The sequence below is a fragment of the Delphinus delphis genome, chromosome 9 (genome assembly GCF_949987515.2).
Source record: "Delphinus delphis chromosome 9, mDelDel1.2, whole genome shotgun sequence".
Taxonomy (NCBI): Eukaryota; Metazoa; Chordata; class Mammalia; order Artiodactyla; family Delphinidae; genus Delphinus; species Delphinus delphis.
In genome coordinates this window covers 70,273,927-70,299,448 of record NC_082691.1, presented here as the reverse complement: position 1 = coordinate 70,299,448, position 25,522 = coordinate 70,273,927, and the positions used below count along the sequence as shown (strand labels likewise).

Genomic DNA, 25,522 nt, shown 5'->3' with positions numbered 1-25,522 from the left:
AATCCTCAGTGTACGCCACTGAAACATTGATATCCCAAATCCGAAATAAAGATGGAAACTTTAAGGTGAACATTCTCCTTTGTTAAAAAAGAAATGGTAATTCTCTCTGCATGGTCTCATCCAGCTTTCACTATGTGCCAACGGTCCCTCTTCATCTCTCATTTCTGGTCAATAAATTTCTTTTCTGGTTGAGACTCGATGAAAGTAAACAACTTCAGATGTCACTTATGTTCCTTAGTTTGACATTCCATGACTTACTATGTATTACTTCAGTCATATTTTCTCAATAACTGTTAGCCATAGGCTAACTACTTCTTTAAAGAAAACATAAAAGCCTTCCCAAAACTTTGAAATAGCAGATTGTGGACCAGCAGTTAAAATCACAAGATTATTTGCTCATACTTACCATACCTTTTACATGTTAGAAAGTAGGCATCCCAGTAGATAGGGTTACCTGTTCAAAGATCTCGAGGACATGATCTTCAGAAGGTTAAGCCTGTAGTTATACCCTTTGATTAATCCTCCATGTTGTCAAAATTGCATCCTTTAAGAGTTAAGTATGTCAACGAAAAAATTGTCAATCTAAAAAGGGAATGGAGAGGACCTTCAAGATGGCAGAGGAGTAAGACATGGAGATCACCTTCCTCCGCACAAATACATCAAAAATACATCTACATGTGGAACAGCTCCTACAGAACACCTACTGAATGCTGGCAGAAGACCTCAGACTTCCCAAAAGGCAAGAAACTCCCCACAAACGTGGCTGTGTGGCTGACATGGTCTTGGCGCTCCAGCTGAGTGTCAGGATTGGGCCTCTGAGGTGGGAGAGCCGAGTTTAGGACATAGGACACCAGAGACCTCCCGGCCCCATGTAATATCAATCGGTGAGAGCTCTCCCAGAAATCTCAGTCTCAACGCAAAGACCCAGCTCCACTCAACAATCAGCAAGCTCCAGTGCTGGACACCCCAGGCTGAACAACTAGCAAGACAGGAACACAACCCCACCCATTAGCAGAAAGGCTGCCTAAAATCATACTAAGTTCATAGACACCCCAAAACACACCACTAGACGTGGTCCTGCCCACCAGAAAGACAAGATCCAGCCTCATCCACCAGAACACAGGCACCAGTCCCCTCCACCAGGAAGCGTACACAACCCACTGAACCAACCTTACCCACTGAGGGCAGACACCAAAACAACAGGAACTACGAACCTGCAGCCTGCGAAAAGGAGACCCCAAACACAGTAAGTTAAGCAAAATGAGAAGACAGAAAAACACACAGCAGATGAAGGAGCAAGGTAAAAACCCACCAGACCAAACAAATGAAGAGGAAATAGGCAGTCTACCTGAAAAAGAATTCAGAGCAATGATAGTAAAGATGATCCAGAATCTCAGAAATAGAATGGAGACAATACAAGAAACGTTTAACAAGGACCTAGAAGAACTGAAGAGCAAGCAGACAATGATGAACAACACAATAAATGAAATTAAAAATTCTGTAGAAGGAATCAATAGCAGAATAACTGAGACAGAAGAACAGATAAGTGACCTAGAAGATAAAATAGTGGAAATAATTACCACAGAGCAGAATACAGAAAAAAGAATGAAAAGAATTGAGGACAGTCTCAGAGAACTCTGGGACAACATTAAACGCACCAATATTCAAGTTATAGGGGTCCCAGAAGAAGAAGAGAAAAAGGAAGGGACTGAGAAAATATTTGAAGAGATTATAGTTGAAAACTCCTCTAATAGGGGAAAGGAAATAGTCAATCAAGTCCAGGAAGTGCAGAGAGTCCCATACAGGATAAATCCAAGGAGAAACACTCCAAGACACATATTAATCAAACTATCAAAAATTAAATACAAAGAAAAAATACTAAAAGCAGCGAGGAAAAAGCAACAAATAACATACAAGGGATTCCCCATAAGGTTAACAGCTGATCTTTCAGCAGAAACTCTGCAAGCCAGAAGGGAGTGGCAGGACATATTTAAAGTGATGAAAGGTAAAAACCTACATCCAAGATTACTCTACCCAACAAAGATCTCATTCAGATTCGATGGAGAAATTAGAACCTTTACAGACAGGCAAAAGCTAAGAGAATTCAGCACCACGAAACCAGCTTTACAACAAATGCTAAAAGAACTTCTCTATGCAGGAAACACAAGAAGAGGAAAAGACCTACAATAACAAACCCAAAACAATTAAGAAAATGGTAATAGGAACATACATATCGATAATTACCTTAAATGTAAATTGATTAAATGCTCCAACCAAAAGACACAGACTTGCTGAATGGATACAAAAACAAGACCACACATATGCTGTCTACAAGAGACCCACTTCAGACCTAGGGACATGTACAGACTGAAAGTGAGGGGATGGAAGAAGATATTCCATGCAAATGGAAATCAAAAGAAAGCTACAGTAGCAATTCTCATATTAGACAATATAGACTTTAAAAGACTATTACAAGAGACAAAGAAGGACACTACATAATGATCAAGAGATCAATCCAAGAAGATATAACAATTGTAAATATTTGTGCACCCAACATACGTGCACCTCAATACATGCAAATACTAACAGCCATAAAAGGGGAATCGACAGTAACACAATCATAGTAGGGGACTTTAAGCCCCCACTTTAACCAATGGACAGATTAACAAAGATGAAAAATAAGGAGACACAAGCTTTAAATGATACATTAAACAAGATGGACTTAATTGATATTTATAGGACATTCCATCCAAAAACCACAGAATACAGTTTATTCTCACGTGCTCATGGAACATTCTCCAGGATAGATCATATATTGGGCCAAAAATCAAGCCTTGGTAATGGCCACAAATCAAGCCATGGTAAATTCAAGAAAATTGAAATTGTATCAAGTATCTTTTCCAACCACAACGCTATGAAACTAGATATAAATTATGGGAAAAGAGCTGTAAAAAATAGAAACACATGGACGCTAAACAATACGCTCCTACATAACCAAGAGGTCACTGAAAAAATCAAAGAGGAAATTAAAAAATACCTAGAAACAATGGACAATGAAAACACGATGGCCCAAAACCTATGGCATGCAACAAAAGCAGTTCAAAGAGAGAAGTTTATAGCAATACAGTCCTGCCTCAAGAAACGAGAAACATCTCAAAAAAAAAAAAAACCTAAACTTACACCTAAAGCAATTAGAGAAAGAAGAAGAAGAACAACAAAAAAACCCAATGTTAGCAGAAGGAAAGAAATCATAAGGATCAGGTCAGAAATAAATGAAACCGAAAATGAAGGAAATGACAGGCAAGATCAATGAAACTAAAAGCTAATTCTTTGAGAAGATAAACAAAATTGATAAACCATTAGCCAGACTCATCAAGAAAAAAAGGGAGAAGACTCAAATCAATAGAATTAGAAAGGAAAAGGGAGAAGTAACGAAACTGCAGAAATACAAAGGATCATGAGAGATTATGACAAGCAACTCTATGCCAAGAAAATGGACAACCTCGAAGAAAGGGACAAATTCTTAAAAAAGTACAGCATTCCGAGACTGAACCAGGAAGAAACAGAAAATATAAACAGATCAATCAGAAGCACTGAAATTGAAACTGTGATTAAAAATCTTCCAACAAACAAAAGCCCAGGACCAGATGGCTTCACAGGCGAATTCTATCAAACATTTAGAGAAGAGCTAACACCTATCCTTCTCAAACTCTTCCAAAATATAGCAGAGGGAGGAACACTCCCAAACTCATTCTCTGAGGCCACCATCACCCTGATACCAAAACCAGACAAAGATGCCACAAAAAGAATACTACAGACCAATATCACTGTTGAACATAAATTCAAAAATCCTCAACAAAATATTAGCAAACAGAATCCAACAGCACATTAAAAGGATCATACACCATGATCAAGTGGGGTTTATCCCAGGAATGCAAGGATTCTTCAACATATGCAAATCAATCAATGTGATACACCATATTAACAAATTGACGGAGAAAAACCATATGATCATCTCATTACATGCAGAAAAAGCTTTTGACAAAATACAACACTTATTTATAATAAAAACCCTCCAGAAAGTAGGCATAGAGGGAACTTTCCTCAACATAATAAAGGCCATATATGACAAACCCACAGCCAACATCGTCCTCAATGGTGAAAAACTGAAACCATTTCCACTAACATCAGGAACAGGACAAGGTTGCCCACTCTTACCACTATTATTCAATATAGTTTTGGAAGTTTTAACCACAGCAATCAGAGAAGAACAAGAAATAAAAGAAATCCAAATCAGAAAGAAGAAGTAAAACTGTTACTGTTTGCAGATGACATGATACTGTACATAGAGAATCCTAATGATGCTACCAGAAAACTACTAGAGCTAATCAGTGAATTTGGTAAAGTAGCAGGACACAAAATTAATGCACAGAAATATCTTGCATTCCTATACACTAATGATGAAAAATCTGAAAGAGAAATTAAGGAAATACTCCCATTTACCATTGCAACAAAAAGAGTAAAATACCTAGGAATAAACCTACCTAAGGAGACAAAAGACGTCTATGCAGAAAACTATAAGACACTGATGAAAGAAATTAAAGATGATACAAACAGATGGAGAGATATACCATATTCTTGGATTGGAAGAATCAGCACTGTGAAAATGACTCTACTACCCAAAGCAATCTACAGGTTCAATGCAATCCCTATCAAACTACCACTGGCATTTTTCACAGAACTAGAGCAAAAAATTTCACAATTTGTGTGGAAACAAAAGACCCCAAATAGCCAAAGCAATCTTGAGAAAGAAAAACGGAGCTGGAAGAATCAAGCTCCCTGACCTCAGACTATACTACAAAGTTACAGTAATCAAGACAATATGGTACTGGCAGAAAACAGAAATATCAATCAATGGAACAGGATAGAAAGCCCAGAGATAAACTCACGCATCTGTGGTCAACTAATCTATGACAAAGGAGACAAGGATATACAATGGAGAAAATACAGCCTCTTCAATAAGTGGTGCTGGGCAAACTGGACAGCTACATGTAAAAGAATGCAATTAGAACACTGCCTAACACCATACACAAAAATAAGATTAAGGACTTAAATGTAAGGCCAGTCTCTATAAAAATCTTAGAGGAAAACATAGGCAGAACACTGTTTGACATAAATCACAGCAGGATCCTTTTTGCCACACCTCCTAGAGTAATGGAAATAAAAACAAAAATAAACAAATGGGACCTAATGAAACTTAAAAGCTTTTGCACAGTGAAGGAAACCATAAACAAGATGAAAAGACAGCCCTCAGAATGGGAGGAAATATTTTCAAATGAAGCAACTGACAAAGAATTAATCTCCAAAATATACCAGCAGCTCATGAAGCTCAATATCGAAAAAAACAAACAACCCAATCCAAAAATGGGTAGAAGACCTAAATAGACATTTCTCCAAAGAAGATATACAGATTGCCAACAAACACATGAGAAAGGATGCTCAACATCACTAATCATTAGAGAAATGCAAATGGAAACTACAATGAGGAATCACCTCACACCAGTCAGAATGGCCATCATCAAAAAATCTACAAACAATAAATTCTGGAGAGGGTGTGGAGAAAAGGGAACCCTCTTGCACTGTTGGTGGGAATGTAAATTGATACAGCCACTATGGAGAACAGTATGGAGGTTCCTTAAAAAACTAAAAATAGAACTACCATATGATCCAGCAATCCCACTGCTGGGCATATACCCTGAGAAAACCATAATTCAAAAAGAATCATGCACCACAGTGTTCACTGCAGCACTTAAATGTCCATCTACCGAAGAATGAATAAAGCAGATGTGGCACATATATACAATGGAATATTACTCAGCCATAAAATGAAACGAAATTGAATTATTTGTAGTGAGGTGGATGGACCTAGAGTCTATCATACAGAGTGAAGTAAGTCAGAAAGAGAAAAATACTGTATGCTAACATGTATATATATAGAATCAAAAAAAAAAGAAAGTGTTTCTGAAGAACATAAGGGCAGGACAGGAATAAAGACACAGACGTAGAGAATGGACTTGAGGACATGGGGAGGGGGAAGGATAAGCTGGGACGAAGTCAGAGAGTGGCATTGACATATATACATTACCAAATGTAAAACAGATAGCTAATGGGAAGTAGCCACATAGCACAGGGAGTTCAGCTCAGTGCTTTGTGGCCACCTAGAGGGTGGGAGGGAGACGCAAGAGGGAGGGGATATGTATGTGTATAGCTGATTCACTTTATTATACAGCCGCAACTAACACAACAATGTAAAGCAATTATACTCCAATAAAGATGTTAAAAAATACTAATCTTAAAAAAAATAAAAAAGAAATGGAAAATTTTATTTGGGCCAACCTGAGGATTATAACCCAGGAGACAGTCTCTCAGAGAGTTCTGAGTACTGTTCTGAAGAGGTAAAGGGAGAGGCCAGTATGTAAGTGATATATTACATATTTATCTATCTATCTATCTATATACACACACACATATATATATCAGTATATATATGCACTATACATATTGCATATACCCCCTTGACAAATGGGTATATGCAATTAAGCATCTTGGTAGAAGGTTACTGCTGCTCTTGAGGTAATGATGTCTTAGTCAATGGTACTTTTCTAAGTATGGGAAGATGCAAGAAATTGGGTTCATAAAATTTTCTCCTGAAAATATCTAACTCTGTGAAGGCCAGTTCTGCTAGTTTTCCCAGAGCACAGAGTACCTCATCTTTATCTTCACCCTGTGCTGTAGGTCAGCAACTGCAGTGGCTAATGACTTGATTATTGTAGAACAGGATGGTGGGCAACATTCTTTATTTTATAATTCTTTCCCTTTCAGTCTTAGTTTCAACCAAGGTTTGGGGAACATTTTGTCCCACAGTGCTAGGAATGTTCATTCCCAGGAAAGGCGAAGATTTTGTTGATGGGCCACTCAGTGTATTATTACTGGTCTAGGTCCTGTTAACAGTAGCAAAAATCCTCTTGACCGCCTGTCTTACTAGTCTGTTGTGATCCAAGACATGGTTCCCTCTTGTTGCGTCTTCCCATGTCTATCGTTACACTGTTTCATTCCTTGATCTTATGGGACTATATGTTTAGTCAATTGTTTCAGATCTCCTAATCATCATTAATTTTATCTGAGGCTCAATCATGCATTTGGTAATGCAGGAAACAATAATCTTGTGAAATAGACAAAATAGAAGTAGGATAGCTAGTAACATTAATAAGATCGTTACTAAGTATTTAAGCTAAGAATTTCACTTAGGTTCAGCCCAGGTTGTCTGACCATTTTGTTCTTCACCAATTGCTCTCTTTAAAAGCAATAATATATTGGCACTATACATAAAATTCACCAAAGATATCTACACACACAAGGCGAGTGTTGGGTACCTTACAGGATTGAGAAGAGAATGTTATCTTCTAAGGAGTTACATGGCTGGCACCAGAAGAAGAAAAATTGATCTTCATGGTTGAACAGGTATTTCTGCCACTGGGGAGGTCTTGTTAACACATAATGCAGATGCAAAGTGCAAGATAGAGGGGAGGGCAGAAGCCCAAAAGGGCAGAGAAAAATTTTATATTTAAAGTTTTCTTGTCTTGGCTTAAAATATGAATTTTTATTTCATCAAACAGTTAAAATGGTCAGCAATAGGTGTATTCACAAATTGAATAATACTGGCTGAAAATCAGAAATCAAGGTGTGATTCTTTAGAAAGGAGAGTAATTTTTTTTTTTAACTTTAAATTGGCTTTTAAAGTGCATCAGTAAGAGCCGTAGCAACATTAATTACATAAGTGTCTAGGTTTTCAATATGAAAATGCTAAAGGTCTTTTTAAAAATTTTTTCTTTTATTGGGGTATAGTTGTTTTACAGTGTTGTGTTTCTACTGTACAACAAAGTGAAGTAGAGTTCCCTGTGCTCTACAGCAGGTTCTTATTAGTTATCTCTTTTATACATATTATTGTATATATGTCAATCCCTATCTCCCAATTCATCCCACTCCCTGCCCCGGCTTTCCCCCTTTGGTGTCCATATGTCTGTTCTCTACATCTGTGTTTCTATTTCTGCCTTGCAGACCAGTTCATCTATACCATTTTTTTAGGTTCCACATATATGTGTTAATATATGATATAGAATTATGCCATAGATTTAGTGGAAAACAGTTTAATGGTAGTGGAGTTTAAAGAAGTTCGAATAAGATTAACTCCATTATTAAAATGATCATGGGGAAGGTGATGATGCTGGTAGTGTTTATAATTTTTGACTTTGCTGCAGACTTCATAGATCATAGAGATTTTGTACAAAAGGAGGAGGAAGCCAATGCTGGGAGGATGGCCTTAGTCACACCATGTAAGTCACCAAACATGTTTTTTAGGCTAAAACACTTCTGAGGCTATCTGCCAAACTGTATTTTTTTTAAAAAAGCAAATATGTTCCCTGCGTTTGAACGCTTATAATTGGAAAACCTCTGGCGATGGAAAGCTTCGTTCTTTGTAAACTGATGCTGCATTTACATATATTGAGACATGGAACATATCCATAAAGTTGTGTAATTCTCTATAAAATGCATTCTTATATCCCAGTTCTTAGTTTGTTAGATCAGATCCTTAAGAATTATTTTAAATGCCTTTGTTTAACCAAAAAGAAAGAAAGAAAGAAAGAAATGTTAAAGAACACTTGTCCTTTGGGTAATCTGGTCCTGCTGGAGAGAGGCTTTGAGCAGCTTGGTGCCCTCCTTCATATAATGAACACACATTTCAGTAGGCCTAGACTGCTGTCACAGCTCACACTTTATTTCTTCGTCTAACCTGACCCATTTCTACACTCTCATCTCTTCCTAATGCTTCTGGGTTTTCCTCAGTTGACTCACTTTCCAACTGTCTTGTCTCACTTGAACCACACCTAACAGACATTTGGCTTCCTTTCTTCCCTCTGTTCCAGAGACCCTCAGACCCTGTCTCTGACCTCCCTGTATAAACACCTCGCCTCATCCCTTCAGGATTTTACTGTTTGATGCAGCCAGGACGTACCCCTGAAAGTTATATATGCTTCTGGTGTTTTATTTTAGAAGTCAATTACCTTACCTTATAGACACAATATAGAATATTCTAGTACCCAAAGCAAAAATCAGATGACAGATTTTGTAAATCAAGCACATAGAAGGCAATAGAAGTAAAAATTCTTGCTCTGATAATAATGAGGTCTTAGGATTTAAGAAAAGAACAAATTTTACTGAAGATGAATTTATGATAGACTCTAATAATATCATCTTTAGGATGTTTTGCTGACACCTCACGACGTTAGTAATTTTGTGGTTCAAGTTTAGAAGTCCTAGCAGTTACGTTTTACCCTTAGCCCCCTACCTTCCAACCACAAAGTATGCAAGTACTGTCAAGAAATAGTGTTTTTAGAGTTTTGCCCCAGAACAGCAGCACAAGGAGCTGCATGAAACCGCTCAAAATTAGCACAGCTGTAACTGGTAAAGATCATTTTTTTTTTTTTTTTTTTTTTTTTGCGGTACGCGGGCCTCTCACCGTTGTGGCCTCTCCCGTTGCGGAAAACAGGCTCCGGACGCGCAGGCTCAGCAGCCATGGCTCACGGGCCCAGACGCTCCGCGGCATGTGGGATCTTCCCGGACCGGGGCACGAACCTGTGTCCCCTGCATCAGCAGGCGGACTCTCAACCACTGCGCCACCAGAGAAGCCCAAAGATCATATTTTTAAAAAGCATTAAAGTCTGAAAAATTTTTTAAGCGCATACAGCAAATGAAGAAATACTTATTCAAGAATAATACTAAATCTTATGCTCGTTTCGGCAGCACATATACTAAAACTTGGAACGATACAGAGAAGATTAGCATGGCCCCTGCACAAGGATGACACGCAAATTCGTGAAGCGTTCCATATTTTTGGGATATATGTACATGTATAGCTGATTCACTGTGTTATAAAGCAGAAACTAACACACCACTGTAAAGCAATTTTACTCCAATAAAGATGTTAAAAACAACAAAAAATAATACCAAATCTTGATAAGAACAGAGAGAGTGGGTGACACTTGTGTCACAACCCACTTCCTCCCTCCCACCTGCCCCTGCTCAGTGTGATGGAAGTTCTCCTCTAGGCACTTGTGGCCAAGAAGATGGGGCTGCTTCTCCCCTCAGCTCTCAATCAAGGGCTACTGTATCTGACCAAAAGCTGAAGGCCTCCAGTGTTTCTCATCTCCATTAGGTCTGAGTTGCAGAGGCTGAGTTCCTGGCAAAAGTGGCTAAGAGGTTGGGGGCTCCCTTCTACCACCCCACCCCACTCATAGGGCAGGGGCTCCATCGTAGACATAGCAAGCCAAGAATATGGGGGCATCAACTGACCTTGCTCCAGCTCACATACTGGGTAGAGGTTCCACAGGAGGAGACCAGAGGTTACTGGCCCAGCCTAGCACTGGCTCATAAATCAGTGGTGTCACTCTAAAGGATGGACCCACCTCCAGCTCTGGAGCAGTGGGTCAGAGACTTGGCCCAGGGAAGAGGCCATGAATAAAGAGAGAAAACTCACAAGCTCTGCTGAACGAAAATGATTTTATTTGAAACAGAGTCTGCAGAAATTTAAACCTACAGGAACTCTTGAAAACAGTGGAGATTTTGGGGGGAAAAGTGTTTTTTCTCAGAAAAGAAAGAAAACAAAAATGAACAGAACCTCAGAAAAATCCCACCAGGCACACCAACATGTATAAAATTAGAGTACCAGAAGGAAAGGAGAGAGGGAAAGGAGCAGGAAACATATTTTTTAAAATATTGACAAAAAACTTTCCAAATTTGATGAAAACGTTCATCTACACATCCAAGAAGCTGAATGACTCATCAGTTTCACTCTTCCTCTTTCCAATCCCATTCTCCAGGCAACCCTAGGAATACTTTCTTAAAATACAAATTGGATCATGTTTCCTTTACTTAAAATTCTCCAATGGCTTCTTGTTGCATTTAGAATAAGAGTAATTAATTATGGCTTCTGTGACTGCTGCTTATATTTCCTGCCTCCCCTCCAGCCTCATTTGACGCCTCTTGCTTCAGACACAGTGGCCTTCCTCCACTTTCTCCATCTCCCCAAGCTCTTTCCTATTGTAGGACCTTTGCACGGGCTCTTTTCTCTTCCTGGTGCATCGTCTCCACGTTTTTTTTTAATCCATTACTAAACTGTTTTCATTTATTTATTTACTTTTTTTTTTTTTTTTTTTTTTTTTTGCGGTACGCAGGCCTCTCACTGTTGTGGCCTCTTCCGCTGCGGAGCACAGGCTCCTAACACACAGGCTCAGCGGCCATGGCTCACGGGCCCAGCCGCTCCGTGGCATGTGGGATCTTCCCGGACCGGGGCACGAACCCGTGTCCCCTGCATCGGCAGGCTGACTCTCAACCACTGCGCCACCAGGGAAGCCCTATTTTTTACATCTTTATTGGAGTATAAATGCTTTACAATGGCGTGTTAGTTTCTGCTTTATAACAAAGTGAATCAGTTATACATATACATATGTTCCCATATCTCTTCCCTCTTGTGTCTCCCTCCCTCCCACCCTCCCTATCCCACCCCTCTAGGTGGTCACAAAGCACCGAGCTGATCTCCCTGTGCTATGCGGCTGCTTCCCACTAGCTACCTATTTTACGTTTGGTAGTGTATATATGTCCATGACACTCTCTCACTTTATCACAGCTTACCCTTCCCTTTCCCATATCCTCAAGTCCGTTCTCTAGTAGGTCTGTGTCTTTATTCCTGTCTTACCCCTAGGTTCTTCATGACATTTTTTTTTTCTTAAATTCCATACATACGTGTTAGCATACAGTATTTGTCTTTTTCTTTCTGACTTACTTCACTCTGTATGACAGACTCTGGGTCCACCCACCTCATTACAAATAGCTCAATTTCATTTCTTTTTATGGCTGAGTAATATTCCATTGTATATATGTGCCACATCTTCTTTATCCATTCATCCGATGATGGACACTTAGGTTGTTCCCATCTCCTGGCTATTGTAAATAGAGCTGCAATGAACATTTTGGTACATGACTCTTTTTGAATTTTGGTTTTCTCAGGGTTTATGCCCAGTAGTGGGATTGCTGGGTCATATGGTAGTTCTATTTGTAGTTTTTTGAGGAACCTCCATACTGTTCTCCATAGTGGCTGTACCAATTCACATTCCCACCAGCAGTGCAAGAGGGTTCCCTTTTCTCCACACCCTCTCCAGCATTTATTGTTTCTAGATTTTTTGATGATGGCCATTCTGACCGGTGTGAGATGATATCTCATTGTAGTTTTGATTTGCATTTCTCTAATGATTAATGATGCTGAGCATTCTTTCATGTGTTTGTTGGCAGTCTGTATATCTTCTTTGGAGAAATGTCTATTTAGGTCTTCTGCCCATTTTTGGATTGGGTTGTTTGTGTTTTTGTTATTGAGCTGCATGAGCTGCTTGTAAATTTTGGACATTAATCCTTTGTCAGTTGCTTCATTTGCAAATATTTTCTCCCATTCTGAGGATTGCCTTTTGGTCTTGTTTATGGTTTCCTTTGCTGTGCAAAAGCTTTGCAGTTTCATTAGGTCCCATTTGTTTATTTTTGTTTTTATTTCCATTTCTCTAGGAGGTAGGTAAAAATGAATCTTGCTGTGATTTATGTCATAGAGAGTTCTGCCTATGTTTTCCTCTAAGAGTTTGATAGTTTCTGGCCTTACATTTAGGTCTTTAATCCATTTTGAGCTTATTTTTGTGTATGGTGTTAGGGAGTGATCTAATCTCATACTTTTACATGTAGCTGTCCAGTTTGCCCAGCACCACTTATTGAAGAGGCTGTCCTTTCTCCACTGTACTATCCTGCCTCCTTTATCAAAGATAAGGTGACCATATGTGCGTGGGTTTATCTCTGGGCTTTCTATCCTGTTCCATTGATCTATATTTCTGTTTTTATACCAGTACCATACTGTCTTGATTACTGTAGCTTTGTAGTATAGTTTGCAGTCAGGGAGCCTGATTCCCCCAGCTCCGTTTTTCATTCTCAAGACTGCTTTGGCTATTCGAGGTCTTTTGTGTTTCCATACAAATTGTGAAATTTTTTGTTCTAGTTCTGTGAAAAATGCCAGTGGTAGTTTGATAGGGATTGCATTGAATCTGTAGATTGCTTTGGGTAGTAGAGTCATTTTCATAATGTTGATTCTTCCAATCCAAGAACATGGTATATCTCTCCATCTATTTGTATCATCTTTAATTTCTTTCATCAGTGTCTTATAATTTTCTGCATACAGGTCATTTGTCTCCTTAGGTAGGTTTCTTCCTAGATATTTTATTCTTTTTGTTGCAATGGTAAATGGGAGTGATTTCTTGATTTCACTTTCAGATTTTTCATCATTAGTGTATAGGGATGCCAGAGATTTCTGTGCATTAATTTTGTATCCTGCTACTTTACCAAATTCATTGATTAGCTCTAGTAGTTTTCTGGTAAGATCTTTAGGATTCTCTATGTATAGTATCATGTCATCTGCAAACGGTGACAGCTTTACTTCTTCTTTTCTGATTTGGATTCCTTTTATTTCCTTTTCTTCTCTAATTGCTGTGGCTAAACTTCCAAAACTATATTGAATAAGAGTGGTGAGAGTGGGCAACCTTGTTTTGTTCCTGATCTTAGTGGAAATGCTTTCAGTTTTTCACCATTGAGGACCATGTTGGCTGTGGGTTTGTCATATATGGCCTTTATTATGTTAAGGAAAGTTCCCTCTGTGCCTACTTTCTGGAGGGTTTTTATCATAAATGGGTGTTGAATTTTGTCTAAAGCTTTCTCTGCATCTATTGAGATGACCATATGGTTTTTCTGCTTCAGTTTGTTAATTTGGTGTATCACATTGATTGATTTGCGTATATTGAAGAATCCTTTCATTCCTGGAAAAAAACCCACTTGAGCATGGTGTATGATCCTTTTAATGTGCTGTTGGATTCTGTTTGCTAGTATTTTGTTGAGGATTTTTGCATCTATGTTCATCAGTGATATTGGCCCGTAGTTTTCTTTCTTTGTGACATCCTTGTCTGGTTTTGGTATCAGGGTGATGGTGGCCTCATAGAATGAGTTTGGGAGTGTTCCTCCCTCTGCTATATTTTGGAAGAATTTGAGAAGGATAGGTGTTAGCTCTTCTCTAAATGTTTGATAGAATTCGCCTGTGAAGCCATGTGGTCCTGGGCTTTTGTTTGTTGGAAGATTTTTAATCACAGTTTCAATTTCAGTGCTTCTGATTGGTCTGTTCATATTTTCTATTTCTTCCTGATTCAGTCTTGGCAGGTTGTGCATTTCTAAGAATTTGTCCATTTCTTTCAGGTTGTCCATTTTCTTGGCATAGAGTTGCTTGTAGTAATCTCTCATGATCTTTTGTATTTCTGCTGTATCAGTTGTTACTTCTCCTTTTTCGTTTCTAATTCTATTGATTTGGGTCTTCTCCCTTTTTTTCTTGATGAGTCTGGCTAATGGTTTATCAATTTTGTTTATCTTCTCAAAGAACCAGCTTTTAGTTTTATTGATCTTTGCTATCGTTTCCTTCATTTCTTTTTCATTTATTTCTGATCTGATCTTTATGATTTCTTTCCTTCTGCTAACTTTGGGGTTTTTTTCTTCTTCTTTCTCTAATTGCTTTAGGTGCAAGGTTAGGTTATTTATTCAAGCTGTTTCCTGTTACTTAAGGTAAGATTGTATTGATATAAACTTCCCTCTTAGAACTGCTTTTTCTGCATCCCATAGGTTTTGGGTCGTCATGTCTCCATTGTCATTTGTTTCTAGGTATTTTTTGATTTCCTGTTTGATTTCTTCAGTGATCACTTCGTTAATAAGTAGTGTATTGTTTAGCCTCCATGTGTTTGTATTTTTTACAGATCTTTTCCTGTAATTGATATCTAGTCTCATAGCATTGTTGTTGGAAAAGATACTTGATACAATTTCAGTTTTCTTAAATTTACCAAGGCTTGATTTGTGACCCAAGATATGATCTGTCCTGGGGAATGTTCCATGAGCACTTGAGAAAAATATGTATTCTCTTGTGTTTGGATGGAATGTCCTATAAATATCAATTAAGTCCATCTTGTTTAATGTATCATTTAAAGCTCGTGTTTCCTTATTTATTTTCATTTTGGATGATCTGTCCATTGGTGAAAGTGGGGTGTTAAAGTCCCCTACTATGAATGTGTTACTGTTGATTTCCCCTTTTATGGTTGTTAGTATTTGTCTTATGTATTGAGGTGCTCCTATGTTAGGTGCATAAATATTTACTATTGTTATATCTTCTTCTTGGATCGATCCCTTGATCATTATGTAGTGTCCTTCTTTGTCTCTTTTAATAGTCCTTATTTTAAAGTCTATTTTGTCTGATATGAGAATTGCTACTCCAGCTTTCTTTTGGTTTCCTTTTGCATGGAATATCTTTTTCCATTCCCTCACTTTCAGTCTGTATGTGTCTCTAGGTCTGAAGTGGGTCTCTTGTAGACAGCAAATATATGGGTCTTGTTTTTGTATCCATTCAGCCAGTCTGTGTCTTTTTGTGGGGGCATTTAATCCATTTACATTTAAGGTTATTATTGATATGTATGTTCCTCTTCCCATTTTCTTAATTGTTTTGGGTTTGATATTATAGACCCTTTCCTTCTCTTGTGTTTCTTGCCTAGGGAAGATCCTTTAGCATTTGTTGTAAAGCTGGTTTGGTAGTGCTGAACTCTCTCAGCTTTTGCTTGTCTGTAAAGGTTTTAATTTCTCCATCAAATCTGAATGATATCCTTGCTGGGTAGAGTAATAGTGGTGGTAAGTTTTTCTCCTTCATCATTTTAAATATGTCCTGCCAGTCCCTTCTAGCTTGCAGAGTTTCTGCTGAAAGATCAGCTGTTAACCTTATGGGGATTCCCTTGTGTGTTATTTGTTGTTTTTCCCTTGTGTGTTATTTATTCCCTTGTGTGTTATTTGTTGCTGCTTTTAATATGTTTTCTTTGTATTTAATTTTTGACAGTTTGATTAATATGTGTCTTGCTGTGTTTCTCCTTGGATTTATCCTGTATGGGACTCTCTGTGTTTACTGGACTTAATTAACTATTTCCTTTCCCATATTAGGGAAGTTTTCCACTATAATCTCTTCAAATATTTTCTCAGTCCCTTTCTTTTTCTCTTCTTCTTCTGGAACCCCTATAATTCGAATGTTGGTGCATTTAATGCTGTCCCAGAGGTCTCTGAGACTGTCCTCAATTCTTTTCATTCTTTTTTCTTTATTCTGCTCTGCAGTAGTTATTTCCACTATTTTATCTTCCAGGTCACTTATCCGTTCTTCTGCCTCAGTTATTCTGCTGTTGATCCCTTCTAGAATATTTTTAATTTCATTTATTGTGTTGTTCATCGTGCTTGTTTCATCTTTAGTTCTTCTAGGTCCTTGTTAAATGTTTCTTGTATTTTCTCTATTGTATTTCCAAGATTTGGGATCATATTTACTATCATTGTTCTGAATTCTTTTTCAGGTAGACTGCCTATTTCCTCTACATTTGTTAGGTCTGGTGGGTTTTTATCTTGCTCCTTCATCTGCTGTGTGTTTTTCTGTCTTCTCATTTTGCTTATCTTACTGTGTTTGGGGTCTCCTTTTTGCAGGCTGCAGGTTCGTTGTTCCCGTTGTTTTTGGTGTCTGTCCCCAGTGGCTAAAGTTGGTTCAGTGGGTTGTGTAGGGTTCCTGGTGGAGGGGACTAATGCCTGTGTTCTGGTGCATGAGGCTGGATTTTGTCTTTCTGGTGGGCAGGTCCACGTGTGGTCGTGTGTTTTGGGGTGTCTGTGGACTTATTATGATTTTAGGCTGCCTCTCTGCTAATGGGTGGCATTGTGTTCCTGTCTTGCTAGTTGTTTGGCATAGGGTGTCCAGCACTGTAGCTTGCTGGTTGTTGAGTAGAGCTGGGTGCTGTTGTTGAGATGGAAATCTCTGGGAGATTTTCACCGTTTGATATTACGTGGAGCTGGGAGGTCTCTTGTGGACCAGTGTCTTGAAGTTGGCTCTCCCACCTCAGAGGCACAGCACTGACTCCTGGCTGCAGCACCAAGAGCCTTTCATCCACATGGCTCAGAATAAAAGGGAGAAAAAGTAGAAAGAAAGAAGGAAAGGAAGGAAGGAAGGAAGAAGGAAAGAAAGAAAGAGGATAAAAGAAAATAAGATAAGTAAGGTAAAATAAAGTTATTAAAATTAAAAAATAATTATTAAGAAAAAAAAATTTTTTTAAGTAAAAAAAAACAACTACAACAACAAAAAAAAGCGGACGGATAGAACCCTACAACAAATGGTGAAAGCACAGCTATACAGACAAAATCTCACACAGAAGCATACACATACACACTCAGAAAAAGAGGAAAAGGGGGAAAAATAATAAATCTTGCTCTCAGTGTCCACCTCCTCAATTTGGGATGATTCGTTGTCTATTCAGGTATTCCACAGATGCAGCGTACATCAAATTGATTGTGGAGATTTAATCCGCTGCTCCTGAGGCTGCTGGGAGAGATTTCCCTTTCTCTTCTTTGTTTGCACAGCTCCCGGGGTTCAGCTTTGGATTTGGCGTCGCCTCTGCGTGTAGGTCGTCAGAGGGAGTTTGTTCTTCGCTCAGACAGGACGTGGTTAAAGGAGCAGCTGCTTAGGGGACTGTGGGTCACTCAGGCCGCGGGGAGGGAGGGCCACGGAGTGCGGGGCGAGCCTGCGGCGGCAGAGGCCAGCGTGACGTTGCACCAACCTGAGGCGCGCCGTGCGTTCCCCCCGGGGAAGTTGTCCCTGGATCCCGGGACCCTGACAGTGGCGGGCTGTACAGCCTCTCCGGAAGGGAGGTGTGGAGAGTGACCTGTGTTCGCACACAGGCTTCTTGGTGGTGGCAGCAGCAGCCTTAGCATCTCATGCCCGTCTCTGGGGTTCGCGCTGTTAGCCGCGGCTCGCGCCCGTTTCTGGAGCTCCTTTAAGCAGCACTCTTAATCCCCTCCTCTCGCACCAGGAAACAAAGAGGGAAGAAAAAGTCTCTTGCCTCTTCGGCAGGTCCAGACTTTTCCCCGGACTCCCTCCTGGCTAGCCATGGTGCACTAACCCCCTGTAGGCTGTGTTCACGCCGCCAGTCCTCTCCCTGCGCTCTGACCGAAGCCGGAGCCTCAGCTCCCAGCCCCACCCACCCCGGCCGGTGAGCAGACAAGCCTCTCGGGCTGGTGAGTGCTGGTCAGCACTGATCCTCTGTGCGGGAATCTCTCCTCTTTGCCCTCCGCTCCCCTGTGACTGTGCTGTCCTCCGCGGCTCTTAAGCTTCCCCCCTCCGCCACCCGCAGTCTCCGCCCGCGAAGGGGCTTCTAGTGTGTGGAAACCTTTCCTCCTTCATGGCTTCTTCCCACTGGTTCAGGTCCCATCCCTATTCTTTTGTCTCTGTTTTTCTTTTTTTGCCCTACTCTGGTACGTGGCGAGTTTCTTGCCTTTTGGGAGGTCTGAGGTCTTCTTCCAGCGTTCAGTAGGTGTTCTGTAGGCGTTGTTCCACGTGTAGGTGTATTTCTGATGTATCTGTGGGGAGGAAGGTGATCTCCATGTCTAACTCTTCTGCTATCTTTCCCCTCTCCCGTCTCCCCATCTTTTGCATTGCCATTTTTTTCTGTTTCCACGCTTGAATGTTACTCTCTCAGAAATGCCTTCTATAACCACTTTGCCTTTATTATTTTTATCTCAGTCTCTTGTTTATCTTCTTTATAACAGTTATCACAATTAAAAGAGGAAAACTGTGGTAGGATACTCAAGACGTTGTAAACATTGATTAATTCTAGTAAACAGAACTCAGTAACTGAGGTAGGGAAGTACATTTTCCTCCATAATAGAACCTTTTGTATGTATGCATGTACTACTTTAAAAATTTTTTTTACATTTAGTTAAATTTAAAATTGCCCAGTGTTTATCAGACACTCAGTATCTGTTTCACAAATGAATAAAAAACACAATTATCAGTTGTTTGCCTCAAGTTTGTTTCTTTGGTTTCCTAGTACCAGATAGGAAAAAAAAAAATTAGACGGTAAAACAATTTACTGTGTCCTAAGGAGGTTGCATTATTTTCCTAGCTTTGAAATTTAAGGCCCTAATTTATGTGTCCAACCCTCACTGTTGGACTCTTAAATGCTTTGGAGTTTTTCACATTTATAAGTAATAATGTGTGGAACGTCTGCTGTATTTTGGAATATGTCTTTAAAATAAAACCTTAGAGTGGGGGAGGGATAAATTGGGAGATTGGGATTGGCATATACACGCTACTGTATATAAAATAGGTAACTAATAAGAACCTACTATTTAGCACAGGGAATTCTACTCAATACTCTTAATGGCCTATATGGGAGAAGAGTCTAAAAAGTGAGTGGATATATGTATATGTATAACTGATTCACTTTGCTGTACACCTGAAACTAACACAACATTGTAAATCAACTACAATAAAAATTTTTTTAAAAGCCCTAGAAATGGGATTATTAAGGGAGAATGTGAGCTTTTTAATGAATTTTGCCACATTAACAAAATAAAAAGCAGCTGAGATTGTCATTTTGGAATAAAACTTGGGACAGTTTATTGAGGACATCAAAGAAAGATATCAAAGATTTTTCAAAGGTTTGGAACCTGTAGATTCAGAACTTCAGTATTAATTAATAAAAGTGGGAAAAAGATGAAGAAATTGTTTGGGGATTGAGTGGAAGAGACTGGTTTTAGAATGTAGGTTTACTTTCACAGTCTCTGTGTGCTCACGATAATTGCTGAAGTTCTCATGCTCTATAATTACCTATGATATTAAGTTTAATCCCTCTCTAATTCTCACCTAGACTGTTAAATTTATCCGTAATATGTATCCTGCCAAATCTTCCTCTGTTGTACTGCCAGAATCCTCTTTCCCAAATAAAAATCTGTTCTTCATCTCACGCCCCATTTCAAGTTTTATTGATTCATCAACTTGTGATGCCAGCTTGGCCCCTTCCTGTGGTGTTGCAAGGCAAGCTTCCAAAATCTGGCCCAGTCTCCCTTTCATTGCCTCTCCCTACATTCTGCCTTCAGCCCAACATAACCCTCTTTGGATTGTGGTATTAGTAGCCACACAGAGTTGTGATACTGTAAATGTTCATACCCCAGAAGTGAATGCCTTTATGACAGTTTTATTAGAAATCGAACTAGTGATACAGCCTTCAATAATTTTACTAGGAATCAGAAGATCTCAGTGATTTCAAAACAAAACAGGGCAAAGACATTTCTTTTACCCATTCTATGTGTTTCTGTCTTTGCTCACAACTCCATGCTGTATTTTGTGTGTCCTCTCCCTACTCTGTTCTTTAAAAAAATGACCTTCTTTGATAAGTTATTCCCTGCCTTTTTTCATTTAGATTTTGCCATGTTATATATGATGATTTTTTTTCAAATCTTTTTAGTCTTGTTCAAATACTCCCATTTTCTAAAATGAGTTTTCTTAAACTTTAGAATATTCTGGATGAGTTGAGATAAAGAGCCTAATTCAGCGTTCTCTATTTGACACTTTATTTTGAGAAAAAGTAAATGAAGCAATTTTTTTGGTCTTTTCTTAGCATGTGGATATTTTTAAATGCTGAAAATGGAAAGAAAAGACCATTTCAGTTTGATCATCAAACTTCATGAAAATTCTGATTGAGAAAATTAAATGAGTAAGGATTAATAGATATATGCCAACTGTATTCTTTGTTTCCTCCCCCATACGTCACTTCAGGGATTTGTTTGTTATTAGTTTGGGTTTATAATGTGACCTTTGGATATCCCACTTGTGAAAATATTTTTGCACTATTAGCACATCTATTCTTAGCTCAGATGTTTTTAACACATGTATTTTTAGAACATATACTTTAATATTCTACGATTTTTCTTCTATACTTGTATAGAAACTCAGGAGAATTAAAAAGAAAAATGTAATTGTATAATGTTAAGTACTTTTTACATTTAAGTCAGTTATTTAATCAATATTGTGACTTTATTTTATACTTTAATTTGGCACATTTGCAAATTTTTTGAAGCAAAGGACAGTTTTTGAATTAAATATTGATGAGATTGATAGTTCTTAAATACTATATAAGTAGAGTAAATTTTTGCTCAGTTAATTAATTTACCCATTTACAATTACAATTTAATTGTGCACTGAGGACACACTAGTGTATATTCTTCAAAGACTGCTTGTGTTATTGTAAAACAATTGGGATTTCAAGGATTTTAAAATAAATTGGCTTTTGAAACATGGTAGACTGACTCTTGTAATCTCCCCTTCAAACACATAAAAATGCTGGATAAATTACAACTAAGACATGGTAAGAAATAGAAAATGAAGCTTCAAAGAAAGGAAGGGACATCTTGCTGACGTTAAGAGGGAGCTCCATACCAGAAGTGTAAACACTCAAAAAGGCACTCCAACAGGAAAGGGGGGTGTGAATATAGGCCCTGATGACTGGGGGCTTAAGTTTTAAATGTCTCATGGAAGTCAAGACATGATTTGTTATATCTGCTCCCTCTCCCTCATTGCTGATTATTTCACGATTGATTGTTGTTTTTACTATCATTTTATTGTGACTCAACTTCAGTGGGTGTTGCTTTTTTTCATAGGAATCCTCTGCACCGTGGGTGTGAAAGTGGCAGTATGGAGTGATTATACATTTACTGTTTTCAGGCTACTCAACTGGGACCAGTTACTTACCTTGGATTTTATAGCTATGAATTTTTCCAAACTACTGAGTTAATTTAGCTTAAGCTTGGAGTTTCTATCTCACCGGAGAATCATGTACCCTCATCACCTTTTTAAAACAGAGAACAGTTCTTTCAAGCCCAGTATTAGAGGACTTACTTCTAAGCATTACTTGTATATTCTCTAAGCTATATCTCCTAGAAGTTCAGATAATAAACTATCAGGAAAAGACTAAATAAAATGTAGAAAAATAGGTTCATAATGAAAAAGAAAACATGAAAAAATGAACAAGGAGAGTTTCAAATTCATGCATCAAAAAAATATTGAACATCTGTATGTCTGCATTATTCAAGGCACTAGTAATACAGCATTTAGGAAAGCAAATACAAATCTTTGTCCTCTTGGTGCTTAGCTTCTAGTGGTTAGAAAGAACTAAATAGAATTTCTAAAATTGTTTTAAAGAAGAAGTCATTTAAGGAAAATTAGTGCACTGCTTAAATACCAAATGAGCACAAACTGAAAAGAGAAAGAATAATGTGATACAACAGCAGTGGCAGTGGTAGTGTAGTAGCAGCTGCTAACATTTTTGAGCACTTCCTTTATACCAGGTATTGCCCAAAGTATTTTATGGAGTTGATATCATTATCATCTTTATTTTAAAGATGTGGAAACCAAAGCACAGAGAAGTTAATGCTGAGACAGGGTCATGATGCTGTATGATAGACTTCTTAAACTGCACACTTAATCACAACATGTATTTATCAAATATATTTGTCACTATTTTCCATTTTTGTGTTGCTATACATTTGCAGTTAGGTGTTAATTGGTTCATTGGTGGCAAAATGGCTGATCTAGTCTAAACTTAATTTTGCCTGCTACTTAATAAAGCATGCTGTGCTTGCCTTTTTTTATGTAAAAGTGCAGAATTTCATGAATTTCAAAAGAATCATCTTATAGAGTGAGTTAGCTCCGATTCCTAAGAAATTAGAGTTACCAAAAAATCAACCACATTTGGTTTAACAGATACCAAGCCTTTCTTTCCTGTAGTTCTGCTCCGTAAGCTGAGTTTAATCATGAAAAACTGTTTTGTGACTCTAGATTAATTAATGACTATGCCTCTGTTTAAAATTAGATATCAAATCTTTGTAATTGGGTCTTAAACATCTAGACTGATTTTTAAAAGTTTTGTTTCGTGATTGTTTCTTCTAATAAGAGGAACATTTCCCCCTTAGCCATTTCATTTTTGGGATTTATATTAACAGCCAGAAAAAAAATTGATTGTGGAACATCATTGATCTCTTTTGTGAAATTAAAAATTTAACGTAATTTTTAGCTTATTGGTTGTCATAACTCCCAGTTTAAAAAAAAAAATCTTCCCTGCACTTTCAAATTCCCTCAATCAGTCATAATTTTTCCTTATTTTAATATTCCTATCATGCACTTAACCCTTGCTGCTTCATATTCTACTTACGTGTGTGTGTCTTACTTTCATTATTGGATGATCAGCTTCTTTGGATCAGAGACCCTATTGTGTACACCCTTATTTCTCACCCTCCACCTTCCACTCAAGCGGGAAGTTACTGCCTGGCCCAAAGTGGGCAGTTTGAATTGCGGAAGGAGTAAGTTAAAGTGTGCAGATAAAATTTTAGAAGTTGCTCCAGCCCCAGATGTAACAGGTAAGGCGAGGACAGTGAAGTATGACAAGAAAGAGAATAGGAAGAAAAATACTGCACTGTGAACATACCTTGTATCATAAGCTACACTCCTGAAAGGATAGGACTAAATCTCAGGTAATTGGAATGGGCGAATATTTGATAAGTCTCCCCTTTGTAGTGAAGAATAGTTTCTTTGTCTTCATACATTATTTGTTATTGTCTAGTGAGTCATTTAGCCAACCTGTTCATTTTAGTCGAGATATTTAAGAACCACTATAAAAACAGGATCAGGAGTTTCCCTGATGGAAAAATAAATAGTATTGCGGTGGCTCTTGGTGGGCTGGTCCCTGTAGATTCACTACTATGTCATGTTTCTTTGTCTTCCTGAAAGTACACCCCCTCTTTGATGTTTCTTTGTTAAGTGTTGTGGTTTTTTAATGGGAATTGAATTGATGATTTGGGAAGAGCCAAGTACATTGTGGTCAAGCCCTTGGCCCACTTGACCTTTCCAGTTCTTGATTCTCGGTGAGTTCTTCATTCTGAAGAAATTGGGTCACCTCAATAATACCTTCCCCTCCAAATTGATATCAGTAGGCCAGACAAATGAAATCATTATGCCTGGGGCTTTCATCTATATCTTTCTAAACCTTCAGATTGAAAACTACCATATCTTCTAACTGAATTTTAGAATGCATTCAACTGTTGAATGCCTAATTTTCCTTTTTCCCCTCTACTATTTTGTCTGTTTTCCCCCTGTCACTTCCTCATTGCCTTCCCTTATCCATTAGCTGGCTCCTTTCTGTCTGTTGTCTTCTACTTGGGTCCTCTCTATCCTCTTGCCTTCTCTCATCTCAATGGCTCTGGCTATCTCGAGAACATTGATGCATTTCTTTGTTCATGCTTACATCTATCTGTCTTTCCACAAAACTTATTTTTTCTCTATTTCCTATCTTTAATTGTCTTTAGAATCCACATTGACTGAATGCCTTTCTTTTCTCATTGTCATATCCTCTGCATTCAACTTATGTAAAAAATAAAATAAAATAAATCACTGATGGTTAAATGAATTCTGGCTCCAATAGAGCAAAACAAGAATTCTGGTCAATTTCCTTCCTCCAGTCTCTACCCTGAATAGCATGATCTCTTTGTTTTTTCATTACTGTTTAGTTTTTTTCTTACATTGTACATACCACATAAGGTTGCTAGTATCTCTGATCAGGTCCTTTGATGAGAAGTTCTAGTAAAATGATCTGTCCTTGCAAAACATCACAGGACCTCAAGAATTTTGTTTAGTGCTTGTGATTCTCTATGTGAAAGCATTGCTTATAGTGTCCTGGGGTACTAGAACAGTGTTCTACCCAGCAGGAGGGATGGTTATTATATACTGTGTCTGGCACACACTGCTATTCTACAGATATCAGCTTCTGCTGATGTTCATAATGATGATGACAGTGTGGGTGAGTGTTTTGAAGGCAAAAGGACAGAAGTAGGAGGAGAACAGAGACACCAGTAATGAGGTGGGGGTACCGGGAGAGCGTGAATCAGGAAGAAATAGCTGCTGGGACAGATGGATTATAACATGTGTTAGTTTATCTTCAGTCACCAGCCTCTGGGTTTTAAAAGGAACCAGTAGTACCACATCCAAGTTGTCCGCATCCAACCATCCAGATGACTCATTCTCCCCTGTTTCATTCCATGTGGCTATCAGAGGACTGACACTCCTCCACTCTATCACCCTCAGTCATCCATCTCGTGTGGGCTGGGGGCAGGGAGGGAGCTAAAGGATAGTTAGGTGAAAATAGGATGAAGATTTAATTAAAGTTCCTGAGTGCCTGCCAGATTTAATCTAATTCTCACAACTTTCTGACACCAGCATTCTATTAGATCCACACACCAGAGGACACAGTGATGCAGCCACATCCTGCCCTTCTTTTCTTATGTCATTGCCTTTTTGGGTATGCCTCATCTAGGTCAGATTTGAATCCCAGGAAAGGCTCCATCTTCTTTCCGAACCTAGTACTTTTTTATAAAAACAAATTTTCCTGATGTTTTACCCACTCAATTGAAAAGCAAGCAAACAAACCAACAACACACTACTTTTGTTGTT

General features: G+C 38.4%; 1 protein-coding gene and 1 non-coding gene across 3 annotated transcripts in view; both read left to right on the top strand.

Annotated features, from left to right (window-relative positions):
* DOCK4 (dedicator of cytokinesis 4) overlaps positions 1–25,522 on the top strand; it is a 482,641-nt gene that overhangs the window by 273,552 nt on the left and 183,567 nt on the right. The gene's annotated exons all lie outside the window — the stretch shown is intronic.
* Positions 9,846–9,953, top strand: LOC132431419 (U6 spliceosomal RNA). The gene has a single exon (XR_009520726.1). It is a non-coding gene; the product is annotated as a U6 spliceosomal RNA (small nuclear RNA).